We start from the raw sequence: 15524 nt of genomic DNA, 5'->3' as shown, positions 1-15524 counted from the left end.
GTTTAGCACACACACGTTGTACCTACAGTAGGTACTGTAGGTTTAGCACACACACGTACCTACAGTAGGTACTGTAGGTTTAGCACACACACGTTGTACCTACAGTAGGTAATGTAGGTTTAGCACACACACGTTGTACCTACAGTAGGTACTGTAGGTTTAGCACACACACGTTGTACCTACAGTAGGTACTGTAGGTTTAGCACACACACGTTGTAGCTACAGTAGGTACTGTAGGTTTAGCAAACACACGTTGTACCGACAGTAGGTAATGTAGGTTTAGCACACACACGTTGTACCTACAGTAGGTACTGTAGGTTTAGCACATACACGTTGTACCTACAGTAGGTACTGTAGGTTTAGCACACACACGTTGTACCTACAGTAGGTACTGTAGGTTTAGCACACACACGTTGTGCCTACAGTAGGTACTGTAGGTTTAGCACACACACGTTCTTACAGTAGGTACTGTAGGTTTAGCACACACACGTTGTACCTACAGTAGGTACTGTAGGTTTAGCACACACACGTACCTACAGTAGGTACTGTAGGTTTAGCACACACACGTTGTACCTACAGTAGGTAATGTAGGTTTAGCACACACACGTTGTACCTACAGTAGGTACTGTAGGTTTAGCACACACACGTTGTATCTACAGTAGGTACTGTAGTAGGTACTGTAGGTTTAGCACACACACGTTGTGCCTATAGTAGGTACTGTAAGTTTAGCACACACACGTTCTTACAGTAGGTACTGTAGGTTTAGCACACACACGTTGTACCTACAGTAGGTACTGTAGGTTTAGCACACACACGTTGTACCTACAGTAGGTACTGTAGGTTTAGCACACACACGTTGTACCTACAGTAGGTACTGTAGGTTTAGCACACACACGTTGTACCTACAGTAGGTACTGTAGGTTTAGCACACACACGTTCTTACAGTAGGTACTGTAGGTTTAGCACACACACGTTGTACCTACAGTGGGTACTGTAGGTTTAGCACACACACGTTGTACCTACAGTGGGTACTGTAGGTTTAGCACACACACGTTGTACCTTCAGTGGGTACTGTAGGTTTAGCACACACACGTTGTACCTACAGTAGGTACTGTAGGTTTAGCACACACACGCTGTACCTACAGTAGGTACTGTAGGTTTAGCACACACACGCTGTACCTACAGTAGGTACTGTAGGTTTAGCACACACACGTTGTGCCTACAGTAGGTACTGTAGGTTTAGCACACACACGTTGTGCCTACAGTAGGTACTGTAGGTTTAGCACACACACGTTGTGCCTACAGTAAGTACTGTAGGTTTAGCACACACACGTTCCTACAGTAGGTACTGTAGGTTTAGCACACACACACACGTTGTACCTACAGTAGGTACTGTAGGTTTCGCACACACACACACACGTTGTAGCTACAGTAGGTACTGTAGGTTTAGCAAACACACGTTGTACCGACAGTAGGTAATGTAGGTTTAGCACACACACGTTGTACCTACAGTAGGTACTGTAGGTTTAGCACATACACGTTGTACCTACAGTAGGTACTGTAGGTTTAGCACACACACGTTGTACCTACAGTAGGTACTGTAGGTTTAGCACACACACGTTGTGCCTACAGTAGGTACTGTAGGTTTAGCACACACACGTTCTTACAGTAGGTACTGTAGGTTTAGCACACACACGTTGTACCTACAGTAGGTACTGTAGGTTTAGCACACACACGTACCTACAGTAGGTACTGTAGGTTTAGCACACACACGTTGTACCTACAGTAGGTAATGTAGGTTTAGCACACACACGTTGTACCTACAGTAGGTACTGTAGGTTTAGCACACACACGTTGTACCTACAGTAGGTACTGTAGGTTTAGCACACACACGTTGTAGCTACAGTAGGTACTGTAGGTTTAGCAAACACACGTTGTACCGACAGTAGGTAATGTAGGTTTAGCACACACACGTTGTACCTACAGTAGGTACTGTAGGTTTAGCACATACACGTTGTACCTACAGTAGGTACTGTAGGTTTAGCACACACACGTTGTACCTACAGTAGGTACTGTAGGTTTAGCACACACACGTTGTGCCTACAGTAGGTACTGTAGGTTTAGCACACACACGTTCTTACAGTAGGTACTGTAGGTTTAGCACACACACGTTGTACCTACAGTAGGTACTGTAGGTTTAGCACACACACGTACCTACAGTAGGTACTGTAGGTTTAGCACACACACGTTGTACCTACAGTAGGTAATGTAGGTTTAGCACACACACGTTGTACCTACAGTAGGTACTGTAGGTTTAGCACACACACGTTGTATCTACAGTAGGTACTGTAGTAGGTACTGTAGGTTTAGCACACACACGTTGTGCCTATAGTAGGTACTGTAAGTTTAGCACACACACGTTCTTACAGTAGGTACTGTAGGTTTAGCACACACACGTTGTACCTACAGTAGGTACTGTAGGTTTAGCACACACACGTTGTACCTACAGTAGGTACTGTAGGTTTAGCACACACACGTTGTACCTACAGTAGGTAGTGTAGGTTTAGCACACACACGTTGTACCTACAGTAGGTACTGTAGGTTTAGCACACACACGTTGTACCTACAGTAGGTACTGTAGGTTTAGCACACACACGTTCTTACAGTAGGTACTGTAGGTTTAGCACACACACGTTGTACCTACAGTGGGTACTGTAGGTTTAGCACACACACGTTGTACCTACAGTGGGTACTGTAGGTTTAGCACACACACGTTGTACCTACAGTGGGTACTGTAGGTTTAGCACACACACGTTGTACCTTCAGTGGGTACTGTAGGTTTACCACACACACGTTGTACCTACAGTAGGTACTGTAGGTTTAGCACACACACGCTGTACCTACAGTAGGTACTGTAGGTTTAGCACACACACGCTGTACCTACAGTAGGTACTGTAGGTTTAGCACACACACGTTGTGCCTACAGTAGGTACTGTAGGTTTAGCACACACACGTTGTGCCTACAGTAGGTACTGTAGGTTTAGCACACACACGTTGTGCCTACAGTAAGTACTGTAGGTTAGGCACACACACGTTCTTACAGTAGGTACTGTAGGTTTAGCACACACACACACGTTGTACCTACAGTAGGTACTGTAGGTTTCGCACACACACACACACGTTGTACCTACAGTAGGTACTGTAGGTTTAGCACACATACACACCTTGTAAATACAGTAGGTACTGTAGGTTTAGCTCACACACGTTGTACCTACAGTAGGTACTGTAGGTTTAGCACACACACGTTGTACCTACAGTAGGTACTGTAGGTTTAGCACACACACGTTGTGCCTACAGTAGGTACTGTAGGTTTAGCACACACACGTTTTTACAGTAGGTACTGTAGGTTTAGCACACACACGTTGTGCCTACAGTAGGTACTGTAGGTTTTGCACACACACGTTGTACCTACAGTGGGTACTGTAGGTTTAGCACACACACGTTGTACCTACAGTGGGTACTGTAGGTTTAGCACACACACGTTGTACCTTCAGTGGGTACTGTAGGTTTAGCACACACACGTTGTACCTACAGTAGGTACTGTAGGTTTAGCACACACACGCTGTACCTACAGTAGGTACTGTAGGTTTAGCACACACACGCTGTACCTACAGTAGGTACTGTAGGTTTAGCACACACACGTTGTGCCTACAGTAGGTACTGTAGGTTTAGCACACACACGTTGTGCCTACAGTAGGTACTGTAGGTTTAGCACACACACGTTGTGCCTACAGTAAGTACTGTAGGTTTAGCACACACACGTTCTTACAGTAGGTACTGTAGGTTTAGCACACACACACACGTTGTACCTACAGTAGGTACTGTAGGTTTAGCACACACACACACACGTTGTACCTACAGTAGGTACTGTAAGTTTACTGTAGGTACTGTAGGTTTAGCACACACACGTTGTACCTACAGTAGGTACTGTAGGTTTAGCACACACACGTTGTACCTACAGTAGGTACTGTAGGTTTAGCACAAACACGTTGTACCTACAGTAGGTACTGTAGGTTTAGCACACACACGTTGTAGCTACAGTAGGTACTGTAGGTTTAGCAAACACACGTTGTACCGACAGTAGGTAATGTAGGTTTAGCACACACACGTTGTACCTACAGTAGGTACTGTAGGTTTAGCACATACACGTTGTACCTACAGTAGGTACTGTAGGTTTAGCACACACACGTTGTACCTACAGTAGGTACTGTAGGTTTAGCACACACACGTTGTGCCTACAGTAGGTACTGTAGGTTTAGCACACACACGTTCTTACAGTAGGTACTGTAGGTTTAGCACACACACGTTGTACCTACAGTAGGTACTGTAGGTTTAGCACACACACGTACCTACAGTAGGTACTGTAGGTTTAGCACACACACGTTGTACCTACAGTAGGTAATGTAGGTTTAGCACACACACGTTGTACCTACAGTAGGTACTGTAGGTTTAGCACACACACGTTGTACCTACAGTAGGTACTGTAGGTTTAGCACACACACGTTGTAGCTACAGTAGGTACTGTAGGTTTAGCAAACACACGTTGTACCGACAGTAGGTAATGTAGGTTTAGCACACACACGTTGTACCTACAGTAGGTACTGTAGGTTTAGCACATACACGTTGTACCTACAGTAGGTACTGTAGGTTTAGCACACACACGTTGTACCTACAGTAGGTACTGTAGGTTTAGCACACACACGTTGTGCCTACAGTAGGTACTGTAGGTTTAGCACACACACGTTCTTACAGTAGGTACTGTAGGTTTAGCACACACACGTTGTACCTACAGTAGGTACTGTAGGTTTAGCACACACACGTACCTACAGTAGGTACTGTAGGTTTAGCACACACACGTTGTACCTACAGTAGGTAATGTAGGTTTAGCACACACACGTTGTACCTACAGTAGGTACTGTAGGTTTAGCACACACACGTTGTATCTACAGTAGGTACTGTAGTAGGTACTGTAGGTTTAGCACACACACGTTGTGCCTATAGTAGGTACTGTAAGTTTAGCACACACACGTTCTTACAGTAGGTACTGTAGGTTTAGCACACACACGTTGTACCTACAGTAGGTACTGTAGGTTTAGCACACACACGTTGTACCTACAGTAGGTACTGTAGGTTTAGCACACACACACACGTTGTACCTACAGTAGGTACTGTAGGTTTAGCACACACACGTTGTACCTACAGTAGGTACTGTAGGTTCAGCACACACACGTTGTACATACAGTAGGTACTTTAGGTTTAGCACACACACGTTGTACCTACAGTAGGTACTGTAGGTTTAGCACACACACGTTCTTACAGTAGGTACTGTAGGTTTAGCACACACACGTTGTACCTACAGTGGGTACTGTAGGTTTAGCACACACACGTTGTACCTACAGTGGGTACTGTAGGTTTAGCACACACACGTTGTACCTACAGTGGGTACTGTAGGTTTAGCACACACACGTTGTACCTTCAGTGGGTACTGTAGGTTTACCACACACACGTTGTACCTACAGTAGGTACTGTAGGTTTAGCACACACACGCTGTACCTACAGTAGGTACTGTAGGTTTAGCACACACACGCTGTACCTACAGTAGGTACTGTAGGTTTAGCACACACTAGTTGTGCCTACAGTAGGTACTGTAGGTTTAGCACATACATGTTGTGCCTACAGTGGGTACTGTAGGTTTAGCACACACACGTTGTGCCTACAGTAAGTACTGTAGGTTAGGCACACACACGTTCTTACAGTAGGTACTGTAGGTTTAGCACACACACACACGTTGTACCTACAGTAGGTACTGTAGGTTTCGCACACACACACACACGTTGTACCTACAGTAGGTACTGTAGGTTTAGCACACATACACACCTTGTAAATACAGTAGGTACTGTAGGTTTAGCTCACACACGTTGTACCTACAGTAGGTACTGTAGGTTTAGCACACACACGTTGTACCTACAGTAGGTACTGTAGGTTTAGCACACACACGTTGTGCCTACAGTAGGTACTGTAGGTTTAGCACACACACGTTTTTACAGTAGGTACTGTAGGTTTAGCACACACACGTTGTGCCTACAGTAGGTACTGTAGGTTTAGCACACACACGTTGTACCTACAGTGGGTACTGTAGGTTTAGCACACACACGTTGTACCTACAGTGGGTACTGTAGGTTTAGCACACACACGTTGTACCTTCAGTGGGTACTGTAGGTTTAGCACACACACGTTGTACCTACAGTAGGTACTGTAGGTTTAGCACACACACGCTGTACCTACAGTAGGTACTGTAGGTTTAGCACACACACGCTGTACCTACAGTAGGTACTGTAGGTTTAGCACACACACGTTGTGCCTACAGTAGGTACTGTAGGTTTAGCACACACACGTTGTGCCTACAGTAGGTACTGTAGGTTTAGCACACACACGTTGTGCCTACAGTAAGTACTGTAGGTTTAGCACACACACGTTCTTACAGTAGGTACTGTAGGTTTAGCACACACACACACGTTGTACCTACAGTAGGTACTGTAGGTTTAGCACACACACACACACGTTGTACCTACAGTAGGTACTGTAAGTTTACTGTAGGTACTGTAGGTTTAGCACACACACGTTGTACCTACAGTAGGTACTGTAGGTTTAGCACACACACGTTGTACCTACAGTAGGTACTGTAGGTTTAGCACAAACACGTTGTACCTACAGTAGGTACTGTAGGTTTAGCACACACACGTTGTAGCTACAGTAGGTACTGTAGGTTTAGCAAACACACGTTGTACCGACAGTAGGTAATGTAGGTTTAGCACACACACGTTGTACCTACAGTAGGTACTGTAGGTTTAGCACATACACGTTGTACCTACAGTAGGTACTGTAGGTTTAGCACACACACGTTGTACCTACAGTAGGTACTGTAGGTTTAGCACACACACGTTGTGCCTACAGTAGGTACTGTAGGTTTAGCACACACACGTTCTTACAGTAGGTACTGTAGGTTTAGCACACACACGTTGTACCTACAGTAGGTACTGTAGGTTTAGCACACACACGTACCTACAGTAGGTACTGTAGGTTTAGCACACACATGTTGTACCTACAGTAGGTAATGTAGGTTTAGCACACACACGTTGTACCTACAGTAGGTACTGTAGGTTTAGCACACACACGTTGTACCTACAGTAGGTACTGTAGGTTTAGCACACACACGTTGTAGCTACAGTAGGTACTGTAGGTTTAGCAAACACACGTTGTACCGACAGTAGGTAATGTAGGTTTAGCACACACACGTTGTACCTACAGTAGGTACTGTAGGTTTAGCACATACACGTTGTACCTACAGTAGGTACTGTAGGTTTAGCACACACACGTTGTACCTACAGTAGGTACTGTAGGTTTAGCACACACACGTTGTGCCTACAGTAGGTACTGTAGGTTTAGCACACACACGTTCTTACAGTAGGTACTGTAGGTTTAGCACACACACGTTGTACCTACAGTAGGTACTGTAGGTTTAGCACACACACGTACCTACAGTAGGTACTGTAGGTTTAGCACACACACGTTGTACCTACAGTAGGTAATGTAGGTTTAGCACACACACGTTGTACCTACAGTAGGTACTGTAGGTTTAGCACACACACGTTGTATCTACAGTAGGTACTGTAGTAGGTACTGTAGGTTTAGCACACACACGTTGTGCCTATAGTAGGTACTGTAAGTTTAGCACACACACGTTCTTACAGTAGGTACTGTAGGTTTAGCACACACACGTTGTACCTACAGTAGGTACTGTAGGTTTAGCACACACACGTTGTACCTACAGTAGGTACTGTAGGTTTAGCACACACACACACGTTGTACCTACAGTAGGTACTGTAGGTTTAGCACACACACGTTGTACCTACAGTAGGTACTGTAGGTTCAGCACACACACGTTGTACATACAGTAGGTACTTTAGGTTTAGCACACACACGTTGTACCTACAGTAGGTACTGTAGGTTTAGCACACACACGTTCTTACAGTAGGTACTGTAGGTTTAGCACACACACGTTGTACCTACAGTGGGTACTGTAGGTTTAGCACACACACGTTGTACCTACAGTGGGTACTGTAGGTTTAGCACACAAACGTTGTACCTACAGTGGGTACTGTAGGTTTAGCACACACACGTTGTACCTACAGTAGGTACTGTAGGTTTAGCACACACACGCTGTACCTACAGTAGGTACTGTAGGTTTAGCAAACACACGTTGTACCGACAGTAGGTAATGTAGGTTTAGCACACACACGTTGTACCTACAGTAGGTACTGTAGGTTTAGCACATACACGTTGTACCTACAGTAGGTACTGTAGGTTTAGCACACACACGTTGTGCCTACAGTAGGTACTGTAGGTTTAGCACACACACGTTGTGCCTACAGTAGGTACTGTAGGTTTAGCACACACACACACGTTGTACCTACAGTAGGTACTGTAGGTTTAGCACACACACACACGTTGTACCTACAGTAGCTACTGTAGGTTTAGCACACATACGTTGTACCTACAGTAGGTACTGTAGGTTTAGCTCACACACTTTATACCTACAGTAGGTACTCTAGGTTTAGCACACACACGTTGTACCTACAGTAGGTACTGTAGGTTTAGCACACACGTTGTACCTACAGTAGGTACTGTAGGTTTAGCACACACACACACACGTTGTGCCTACAGTAGGTACTGTAGGTTTAGCACACACACGTTGTACCTACAGTAGGTACTGTAGGTTTAGCACACACACGTTGTGCCTACAGTAGGTACTGTAGGTTTAGCACACACACACGTTCTTACAGTAGGTACTGTAGGTTTAGCACACACACGTTGTACCTACAGTAGGTACTGTAGGTTTAGCACACACACACACGTTGTGCCTACAGTAGGTACTGTAGGTTTAGCACACACACGTTGTACCTACAGTAGGTACTGTAGGTTTAGCACACACACGTTGTACCTACAGTAGGTACTGTAGGTTTAGCACACACACGTTCTTACAGTAGGTACTGTAGGTTTAGCACACACACGTTGTACCTACAGTAGGTACTGTAGGTTTAGCACACACACACACGTTGTGCCTACAGTAGGTACTGTAGGTTTAGCACACACACACACGTTGTGCCTACAGTAGGTACTGTAGGTTTAGCACACACACGTTGTACCTACAGTAGGTACTGTAGGTTTAGCACACACACGTTGTGCCTACAGTAGGTACTGTAGGTTTAGCACACTCACGTTCTTACAGTAGGTACTGTAGGTTTAGCACACACACGTTGTGCCTACAGTAGGTACTGTAGGTTTAGCACACACACGTTGTGCCTACAGTAGGTACTGTAGGTTTAGCACACACACGTTGTGCCTACAATAGGTAATGTAGGTTTAGCACACACACACACGTTGTACCTACAGTAGGTACTGTAGGTTTAGCACACACACACGTTGTACCTACAGTAGGTACTGTAGGTTTAGCACACACACACACACATTGTACCTACAGTAGGTACTGTAGGTTTACTGTAGGTACTGTAGGTTTAGCACACACACGTTGTACCTACAGTAGGTACTGTAGGTTTAGCACACACACGTTGTACCTACAGTAGGTACTGTAGGTTTAGCACAAACACGTTGTACCTACAGTAGGTACTGTAGGTTTAGCACACACACGTTGTACCTACAATAGGTACTGTAGGTTTAGCACACACACGTTCTTACAGTAGGTACTGTAGGTTTAGCACACACACGTTGTACTTACAGTAGGTACTGTAGGTTTAGCACACACACGTTGTAGCTACAGTAGGTACTGTAGGTTTAGCAAACACACGTTGTACCGACAGTAGGTAATGTAGGTTTAGCACACACACGTTGTACCTGCAGTAGGTACTGTAGGTTTAGCACATACACGTTGTACCTACAGTAGGTACTGTAGGTTTAGCACACACACGTTGTACCTACAGTAGGTACTGTAGTTTTAGCACACACACGTTGTGCCTACAGTAGGTACTGTAGGTTTAGCACACACACGTTCTTACAGTAGGTACTGTAGGTTTAGCACACACACGTTGTACCTACAGTAGGTACTGTAGGTTTAGCACACACACGTACCTACAGTAGGTACTGTAGGTTTAGCACACACACGTTGTACCTACAGTAGGTAATGTAGGTTTAGCACACACACGTTGTACCTACAGTACGTACTGTAGGTTTAGCACACACACGTTGTACCTACAGTAGGTACTGTAGGTTTAGAACAAACACGTTGTACCTACAGTAGGTACTGTAGGTTTAGCACACACAAGTTGTACCTACAATAGGTACTGTAGGTTTAGCACACACACGTTCTTACAGTAGGTACTGTAGGTTTAGCACACACACGTTGTACCTACAGTAGGTACTGTAGGTTTAGCACACACACAAACGTTGTGCCTACAGTAGGTACTGTAGGTTTAGCACACACACACACGTTGTACCTACAGTAGGTACTGTAGGTTTAGCACACACGTTGTACCTACAGTAGGTACTGTAGGTTTAGCACACACACGTTGTACCTACAGTAGGTACTGTAGGTTTAGCACACACACGTTGTACCTACAGTAGGTACTGTAGGTTTAGCACACACACGTTGTACCTACAGTAGGTACTGTAGGTTTAGCACACACCCGTTCTTACAGTAGGTACTGTAGGTTTAGCACACACACGTTGTACCTACAGTGGGTACTGTAGGTTTAGCACACACACGTTGTACCTACAGTGGGTACTGTAGGTTTAGCACACACACGTTGTACCTTCAGTGGGTACTGTAGGTTTAGCACACACACGTTGTACCTACAGTAGGTACTGTAGGTTTAGAACACACACGCTGTACCTACAGTAGGTACTGTAGGTTTAGCACACACACGCTGTACCTACAGTAGGTACTGTAGGTTTAGCACACACACGTTGTGCCTACAGTAGGTACTGTAGGTTTAGGACACACACGTTGTGCCTACAGTAGGTACTGTAGGTTTAGCACACACACGTTGTGCCTACAGTAGGTACTGTAGGTTTAGCACACACACGTTCTTACAGTAGGTACTGTAGGTTTAGCACACACACACACGTTGTACCTACAGTAGGTAATGTAGGTTTCGCACACACACACACGTTGTACCTACAGTAGGTACTGTAGGTTTAGCACACATACACACCTTGTACCTACAGTAGGTACTGTAGGTTTAGCTCACACACGTTGTACCTACAGTAGGTACTGTAGGTTTAGCACACACACGTTGTACCTACAGTAGGTACTGTAGGTTTAGCTCACACACGTTGTACCTACAGTAGGTACTGTAGGTTTAGCACACACACGTTGTACCTACAGTAGGTACTGTAGGTTTAGCACACACACGTTGTGCCTACAGTAGGTACTGTAGGTTTAGCACACACACGTTCTTACAGTAGGTACTGTAGGTTTAGCACAAACACGTTGTACCTACAGTAGGTACTGTAGGTTTAGCACACACACGTTGTACCTACAGTAGGTACTGTAGGTTTAGCACACACACACACGTTGTACCTACAGTAGGTACTGTAGGTTTCGCACACACACACACGTTGTACCTACAGTAGGTACTGTAGGTTTAGCACACATACACACCTTGTACCTACAGTAGGTACTGTAGGTTTAGCTCACACACGTTGTACCTACAGTAGGTACTGTAGGTTTAGCACACACACGTTGTACCTACAGTAGGTACTGTAGGTTTAGCACACACACGTTGTGCCTACAGTAGGTACTGTAGGTTTAGCACACACACGTTCTTACAGTAGGTACTGTAGGTTTAGCACAAACACGTACCTAGAGTAGGTACTGTAGGTTTAGCACACACACGTTGTACCTACAGTAGGTACAGTAGGTTTAGCACACACACGTTCTTACAGTAGGTACTGTAGGTTTAGCACACACACGTTGTACCTACAGTAGGTACTGTAGGTTTAGCACACACACGTTGTACCTACAGTAGGTACTGTAGGTTTAGCACACACACGTTGTACCTACAGTAGGTACTGTAGGTTTAGCACACACACGTTGTACCTACAGTAGGTACTGTAGGTTAAGCACACACACGTTGTGCCTATAGTAGGTACTGTAGGTTTAGCACACACAAGTGGTGCCTACAGTAGGTACTGTAGGTTTAGCACACACACGTTGTACCTACAGTAGGACCTGTAGGTTTAGCACACACACGTTGTGCCTACAGTAGGTACTGTAGGTTTAGCACACACACACACGTTGTGCCTACAGTAGGTACTGTAGGTTTAGCACACACACACACGTTGTGCCTACAGTAGGTACTGTAGGTTTAGCACACACACACACGTTGTGCCTACAGTAGGTACTGTAGGTTTAGCACACACACGTTGTACCTACAGTAGGTACTGTAGGTTTAGCACACACAAGTTGTACCTACAGTAGGTACTGTAGGTTTAGCACACACACGTTGTACCTACAGTAGGTACTGTAGGTTTAGCACACACACGTTGTACCTACAGTAGGTACTGTAGGTTTAGCACACACACGTTGTACCTACAGTAGGTACTGTAGGTTTAGCACACACACGTTGTACCTACAGTAGGTACTGTAGGTTTAGCACACACACGTTGTACCTACAGTAGGTACTGTAGGTTTAGCACACACACGTTCTTACAGTAGGTACTGTAGGTTTAGCACACACACGTTGTACCTACAGTAGGTACTGTAGGTTTAGCACACACACGTTGTACCTACAGTGGGTACTGTAGGTTTAGCACACACACGTTGTACCTACAGTAGGTACTGTAGGTTTAGCACACACACGTTGTACCTACAGTAGGTACTGTAGGTTTAGCACACACACGTTCTTACAGTAGGTACTGTAGGTTTAGCACACACACGTTGTACCTACAGTAGGTACTGTAGGTTTAGCACACACACGTTCTTACAGTAGGTACTGTAGGTTTAGCACACACACGTTGTACCTACAGTAGGTACTGTAGGTTTAGCACACACACGTTGTGCCTACAGTAGGTACTGTAGGTTTAGCACACACACGTTGTGCCTACAGTAGGTACTGTAGGTTTAGCACACACACGTTCTTACAGTAGGTACTGTAGGTTTAGCACACACACACACGTTGTACCTACAGTAGGTACTGTAGGTTTCGCACACACACACACGTTGTACCTACAGTAGGTACTGTAGGTTTAGCACACATACACACCTTGTACCTACAGTAGGTACTGTAGGTTTAGCTCACACACGTTGTACCTACAGTAGGTACTGTAGGTTTAGCACACACACGTTGTACCTACAGTAGGTACTGTAGGTTTAGCTCACACACGTTGTACCTACAGTAGGTACTGTAGGTTTAGCACACACACGTTGTACCTACAGTAGGTACTGTAGGTTTAGCACACACACGTTGTGCCTACAGTAGGTACTGTAGGTTTAGCACACACACGTTCTTACAGTAGGTACTGTAGGTTTAGCACAAACACGTTGTACCTACAGTAGTACTGTAGGTTTAGCACACACACGTTGTACCTACAGTAGGTACTGTAGGTTTAGCACACACACACACGTTGTACCTACAGTAGGTACTGTAGGTTTCGCACACACACACACGTTGTACCTACAGTAGGTACTGTAGGTTTAGCACACATACACACCTTGTACCTACAGTAGGTACTGTAGGTTTAGCTCACACACGTTGTACCTACAGTAGGTACTGTAGGTTTAGCACACACACGTTGTACCTACAGTAGGTACTGTAGGTTTAGCACACACACGTTGTGCCTACAGTAGGTACTGTAGGTTTAGCACACACACGTTCTTACAGTAGGTACTGTAGGTTTAGCACAAACACGTTGTACCTACAGTAGGTACTGTAGGTTTAGCACACACACGTTCTTACAGTAGGTACTGTAGGTTTAGCACACACACGTTGTACCTACAGTAGGTACTGTAGGTTTAGCACACACACGTTGTACCTACAGTAGGTACTGTAGGTTTAGCACACACACGTTGTACCTACAGTAGGTACTGTAGGTTTAGCACACACACGTTGTACCTACAGTAGGTACTGTAGGTTTAGCACACACACGTTGTACCTACAGTAGGTACTGTAGGTTAAGCACACACACGTTGTGCCTATAGTAGGTACTGTAGGTTTAGCACACACAAGTGGTGCCTACAGTCGGTACTGTAGGTTTAGCACACACACGTTGTACCTACAGTAGGACCTGTAGGTTTAGCACACACACGTTGTGCCTACAGTAGGTACTGTAGGTTTAGCACACACACACACGTTGTGCCTACAGTAGGTACTGTAGGTTTAGCACACACACACACGTTGTGCCTACAGTAGGTACTGTAGGTTTAGCACACACACACACGTTGTGCCTACAGTAGGTACTGTAGGTTTAGCACACACACGTTGTACCTACAGTAGGTACTGTAGGTTTAGCACACACACGTTGTACCTACAGTAGGTACTGTAGGTTTAGCACACACACGTTGTACCTACAGTAGGTACTGTAGGTTTAGCACACACACGTTGTACCTACAGTAGGTACTGTAGGTTTAGCACACACACGTTGTACCTACAGTAGGTACTGTAGGTTTAGCACACACACGTTGTACCTACAGTAGGTACTGTAGGTTTAGCACACACACGTTGTACCTACAGTAGGTACTGTAGGTTTAGCACACACACGTTCTTACAGTAGGTACTGTAGGTTTAGCACACACACGTTGTACCTACAGTAGGTACTGTAGGTTTAGCACACACACGTTGTACCTACAGTGGGTACTGTAGGTTTAGCACACACACGTTGTACCTACAGTAGGTACTGTAGGTTTAGCACACACACGTTGTACCTACAGTAGGTACTGTAGGTTTAGCACACACACGTTCTTACAGTAGGTACTGTAGGTTTAGCACACACACGTTGTACCTACAGTAGGTACTGTAGGTTTAGCACACACACACACACGTTGTGCCTACAGTAGGTACTGTAGGTTTAGCACACACACACACGTTGTGCCTACAGTAGGTACTGTAGGTTTAGCACACACACGTTGTACCTACAGTAGGTACTGTAGGTTTAGCACACACACGTTGTACCTACAGTAGGTACTGTAGGTTTAGCACAAACACGTTGTACCTACAGTAGGTACTGTAGGTTTAGCACACACACGTTGTACCTACAATAGGTACTGTAGGTTTAGCACACACACGTTCTTACAGTAGGTACTGTAGGTTTAGCACACACACGTTGTACCTACAGTAGGTACTGTAGGTTTAGCACACACACGTCGTAGCTACAGTAGGTACTGTAGGTTTAGCAAACACACGTTGTACCGACAGTAGGTAATGTAGGTTTAGCACACACACGTTGTACCT

Source organism: Antennarius striatus, chromosome 15 (genome assembly GCF_040054535.1).
Source record: "Antennarius striatus isolate MH-2024 chromosome 15, ASM4005453v1, whole genome shotgun sequence".
Lineage (NCBI taxonomy): Eukaryota > Metazoa > Chordata > Actinopteri > Lophiiformes > Antennariidae > Antennarius > Antennarius striatus.
This window is presented reverse-complemented; position numbering follows the sequence as displayed.